The following is a 5,788-nucleotide window of genomic DNA, read 5'->3' on the forward strand; positions in this document are numbered from 1 at the left end:
TCCACTGTGTTGTATGATTCCTTCATGTCTTCCACAGTCTCAGATATTAAAGAGGACCTGCTACCACTCTTGACATGTCTGTTTTAGTAAATAATTGTGTTCTGCATGAGTCTAAGTGTACAACTAGGTGTTACCAGTTGGGTGTGTCCCTGCAGAGTCTGACACTGTCTGGTCTTTAGGGCTCTTTATCCTAAAGATAATTGCTAACAAGCTTTCATAGCAATGTTCGTTAGCGATTTATCTGGCAGTGTAGATGTACCACTGATTACCTGATGAATGAGCGAAACGCTTGTTCATTTGGTAATCCGATCGTTTGTGCAGACACAAATAGTTGTTTGCTGGCGGTGTAAACACAATATTCTGCCGGCAAACGTGTCGGTATGGGGAAGAGTGATGGTATTAGCAATCGCTCCTCCCCATAATCTGGAGGACATTGCTGCATGTAAATGCAGAGGCCTCCTCCACCAGTGAGCTGTAGATTGTCGAAGGAATCCGCTGCTTTGTCATCCTATGCAAAGGAACCCTTTGATAGTGTCAGTCTTTATGTCAGTCTGCTATGGCAGATAGAGTAAGAGATTAAGGAAACAAGCTGGGGAGTAGTTCACATTGAGCACAGCAACTCCAGAAGTTGGGTCTATCTTCCAAAATAAAATAGTGTAAAAATGGCGTGCACTGCTCTACTAATAAAGCATAAAAATTGGATTGAAAACCTCTCGCTTACAGGATTGACAGAAGGTAGATAAAAAATGTCTCGCTTGCAGGGTTCCCAGAAACGTCCTTTCCTTCAGACCATATTGCTATTAATCGCACGGTCTGTAGCCACAGGTTAAGATCATTTACATGCAGCAATCGAGCAAACAATTGTCAGGAAGGAAGCGTTTCTTCCTGACAATTGGATACTTGTCAGTAAAGGTGAAGAGCTGCATTTACATGCAGCGATCACCTCCACAGCTACTGCTGTCACTCGTGCCCATAGAGAGTCATTGTTTTCCTATCGCCCATGACAGCACTACCAGAGAGAGGAGGATCCGCCCCCCGAGACAGGAAACCTGCAGAATAAAAAGGGCGGACACTCTCCTCCCCTTCAGTGTGGTTTCCTGTCTCCGGTGGGAAGCCTGCAGCATGGATGCTTCAGATCCCTCTCCCTGGTGGCGCTCCGCTACTGACCTGCGGTCCCTGTAAGATTGGCGGCATCGACATGCGCGGGGGTCCGTTCAGAGGCACAGCTGAGCTCCGGAGGGAGTATTCTGTGTGCTGGAGCTGGAAGCCGGCGCCTCTGTGGAGGTGCCGTGAAGACTGACGCTGGCTGCCTGGGGGAGGAAGAGGAGGGGCTTCGGCAGTGAGTGCCGGATAGCGCTCCTGCCGTCATGTGACCGGCGCAGGCATCGGCGGTGACGTCATCAGTATGCGCCCTATGAGAGGAGCACGATTTTCCAGTGGCCGGCGTCCTTTTGCGACTGGGCTTAGCCTGCATCATGCAGGAGGACAGGCCATCTGAGGAGCTTGCGGTTCCTCCTGCTTCAGTACCTCTGAAGGGGTGAGTGGGGTCTCTTATGACCTAGATTCCCTTTTTACTAATTGGCGTTACTGTTTATTTTCAGGTTAAGCCTAAAAAAGTGGTGACCAAAAAGAAAAATAGAGAATGTGCGCTGTGCAAAGTGGGGTTGCCCTCAGAGTGGGATAAAAAGTTATGCCAGGCCTGTATAGACAGAACAGTTGCGGAAGAATCCCCTTCCTTTTATAAGTGTCTGCAGGCGTTAGTTCGGTCAGAGGTTAACTCCTCGTTAACTGCTAAGAAGGATCAGAGGCCGGTTCGTAAAGAGACCCGGCTTAATCCCAGTGTTTCAGAAGGAGAGGAAGATTTGCCTTCTTCAGTGATTGAATTTTCGGACATCTCAGAGCAGTCCTCTCCTGATGAGGAAGAAGGTCAGGGGCGGAGACCATGTTTTCCTGTGGAAGATATGGAAAAGCTGTTAAAAGCGGTTCGTTCTACGATGGGCATAGAAGAGACCCGAGAGCCCCGTTCCTTTCAGGACATTATATCGACGTAGCCATCTCCAAGGTCTCTAGGAAGACGGCCTTGCCTTTTGAGGATATGGGTATATTAAAAGACCCTCTAGATAAAAAAGCAGATGCCTTTCTTAAGGGGGCTTGGGAGGCATCTACCTCATCCTTTAGGCCCAGTATAGCCTCCACCTGTACGGCCCGTTCTTTAATTGTTTGGCTTTCCGAATTAGAAGCTCAGCTTAAAAACAGAAGTCCCCGTGAGGAGATACTGGCCTCCCTCCCTACTATTAAAAAAGCAGCTGATTTTTTTTTAGCGGACGCATCTGCTGACTCTGTCAGACTGGCCGCTAAGTCAGCAGCCTTATCCAACTCCGCTCGGAGAGCTCTGTGGATAAAGAATTGGAGTGGCGATACGGCCTCCAAGTCTAAGCTTTGCGGAGTTCCATGTGAGGGGGAGTATCTTTTTGGTCCTAGTTTGGACGACCTCCTGGATAAGGCGGCTGATAGGAAGAGAAAGTTTCCCGGGTTTCAGAGCTCTTTCCCCAGTAAAAACAGGTTTAGCCGTTCCTTTCGTCCCTTTAAAAGTAACCAGGAACAGGATAGAAGACCTAGGGAAGACCGGTTTAGGGGTCAGAGAAGGAGCAGAAACTTTTTCTTTAACCAGTCCTCCTCAGACAAAAAGAAGCCTGACCAGCAATGACGCCAGCATTCCGGTAGGGGGCAGACTGAAGGCTTTCGCTTTGGAGTGGAGGAGAATTTCCTCGAGCCCTTGGGTACTCGATACCATTTCCAGAGGCCTAAATCTAGAATTCCTTCAGTCTCCTCCTGCCAGATTTCTACCCACCGTAGTTCCGGGTTCCGTGCAGGGCAGATCCATCATGGAAGAAGAGGTGGTGAAACTAGTAGGAAAGTCCGTTTTAATCCCGGTGTTAGAAGAGGAAAGAGGGAAAGGATTCTATTCCCCGCTTTTTCTGGTCAAGAAACCAGACGGTTCCTGGAGAACCATCATAAATCTAAAGAAACTAAATCTCTTTCTTCAGCCGAAGAAATTCAGGATGGAGACGATAAAATCAGCAATCAATCTCTTATACCCTCAGTGTTTTATGGCGGTTCTCGACTTAAAGGACGCGTATTACCACGTTCCCATTGCTGTAGAACATCAAAAGTTCCTAAGGGTAGCAGTGTTTTTGGATGGTCACCTGGAACATTTTCAGTACCAGGCGCTCCCCTTCGGGCTTTCCATGGCTCCGAGAGTCTTTACAAAATTGGTAGCAGAGATGGCGGCCCACATAAGGGAAAGAGACATCCTTTTCATCCCTTACTTAGACGACTTTTTAATCGTAGCTCAGTCAGAAGAAGCTTGCAATCTTGCTGTTCTAGAGGTCCGTTCCATCCTAGGCAAACTGGGTTGGATGATAAACGAGGAGAAGTCAAGATCCCATCCGCTAAAGAAGCAGGTGTTCCTGGGCCTAATTTTGGACTCCTCTCTCCAGAAATGCTTTTTACCCGTGGAAAAAATACAGACCGTTCAGAGCAAGGTTGCGAGTCTAACCCACAGACCAGTGACTTCCATAAGGAAAGCCATGTCAGTCCTGGGCTCCCTCACGTCCTGTATCCCTGCAGTGAGGTGGGCACAGCTTCATTCCAGGACCTTACAGTGGGAGATTCTGGCCAGTTGGGGGAAGAGCAGGTCACTGGATGCCAGTCTAGAAGTCTCCTCCCAGACTATCCAGAAACTAGCCTGGTGGCTAGTAAAAAGAAATCTAACACAGGGGTCCCCCTGGAAGATCCAGAATTTGGTTTGTCTAACTACGGACGCAAGTCCTTGGGGGTGGGGGGCTCACATTCAAGGTTCTTCCTATCAGGGCTGTTGGAATTCCCTTCAGAAAATGCAATCCTCAAATCTAAAGGAACTGATGGCAGTGGGCTTAGCTATGAAGAGTTCACTTCCAAAAATAAAAAGAAGAAATTTAAGAGTTCTTTCAGACAACAGGACAGTAGTGTCCTATTTAAACAGGCAGGGAGGAACAAGATGCAAAACCCTCATGAAAGAAGCCTTCTCTATTCTGGAGTTAGCAGAGAGAACATGTCCCTCGATTTCAGCCGTTCACATAAAGGGAGTGGAGAACAAACAGGCCGATTTCCTGAGCCGTCATACCCTGTCTCAGGGGGAGTGGTCTTTGGACCCGGTAGTCTTCCAGAAGATTGTAGATCTTTGGGGCCTTCCGGAAATCGACTTGTTTGCTACCCATTCGAACAAAAAAGTTCCCAAGTTCTTTTCTCTAGACCTGTCGGGGTCCCCTTGTGGGATGGATGCTCTGTCCCAGAAGTGGAATTTTCATCTAGCTTACGCCTCCCCCTTTCCCCTCATTCCCCGGGTTCTGAGGAAGATTCGGGAAGAAAGGGCCAGGGTTATCCTGATAGCCCCCTTTTGGCCCAGGAGAGCCTGGTTCACGGGACTCAGAACCATGTCAGTGTCCGATCCTTGGGTTCTCCCTTCAGTCAAGGGGCTTCTAAGCCAGGGGCCGGTGTTACATCCAGCCGTAGAGAACCTACACTTAACGGCCTGGAATTTGAGAGGTGGTTGCTGAACAAGAAAGGGTTTTCTGATGCCCTAGTCTCTACACTGTTAAAGAGTAAAAAAGAGGTCACGGTTGGAATTTATAGCAGGATTTGGCATAAATTTCTTGACTTCGCTCAGATCCAGTTAGGGAACCTCCCGGCGGTAGCCCCTTTACATACTATCCTGGAGTTTCTCCAGAAGGGGTTAGATCTGGGTCTAGCAGCCAGCACTCTAAGAGTTCAGGTCTCCGCCCTGTCTGCCTTGTTCAATCTAAACCTAGCAGGAAATCCGTGGGTTTCCAGGTTTTTTAGGGCTGTGGATAGAGCCTCCCTTGTGTCAGTACCTAAGCCTCCTCCGTGGAATTTAGAGGTAGTGCTGAAAGCCTTATCAGTACCCCCCTTTGAGCCTATTGAGTCCTCCTCTATCAAGCTTCTGACCTTAAAATTAGCCTTGTTAATAGCCTTAACTTCCGCCCGCAGGATTAGTGAAATTCAGGCCATCTCCATAAATCCTCCGTATACTCTGATACTAGATGACAAAGTTATCATTCGCCCAAACCCGGCTTTCCTCCCGAAAGTCGTCTCTAAATTTCACCGTTCTCAGGAGATTGTTCTTCCTACCCTTTTTCAGAATCCTTCTACTAGGAAGAGTCTCTCCATTGTCTTGATGTCAGAAGAGCTCTCTTAGCATATCTATCGGCCACATCTACCTGGCGGAAGTCTTCTTCACTGTTTCTGCAATATCAGGGAGTGAATAAGGGTTCGGCTGCCTCTAAAAATTCCATCGCCCGATGGATTGTTGCTGCTATTTCCTTATCCTATCTATCCTCTGGTCTGTCCCCTCCTGTTGGGTTAAGGGCTCACTCAACCAGAGCAGTGGCGGCATCTTGGGCAGAGAGGTCTGCGGTTCCAATTGAGAGAATTTGCAAGTGTCAGCGCAATTCATGCGCTTTCCTTCTTCTTTGTGTGGTGCCAAATCAATTAGAAGTATTAGTATGTGCATGCCATACAGCTTTATAATGAGACCAGACACACTAGGTGGTTTCATGAAAGCATCTTCTCTCTTCCCTGAGTCATGGTAGAAGAGACGCGCCCCTTTATTCACATTACATTGACTTAAATAGCAGACATGACATCACAAAAGGGGTGTTCCTTAAGAAGAGACTATTGGCTCCTTAACCTGATAGGAGTGGTTTCAGCAACTACAACTGTGTTCATA

This window comes from Bufo gargarizans, chromosome 2 (genome assembly GCF_014858855.1).
Source record: "Bufo gargarizans isolate SCDJY-AF-19 chromosome 2, ASM1485885v1, whole genome shotgun sequence".
NCBI lineage: Eukaryota > Metazoa > Chordata > Amphibia > Anura > Bufonidae > Bufo > Bufo gargarizans.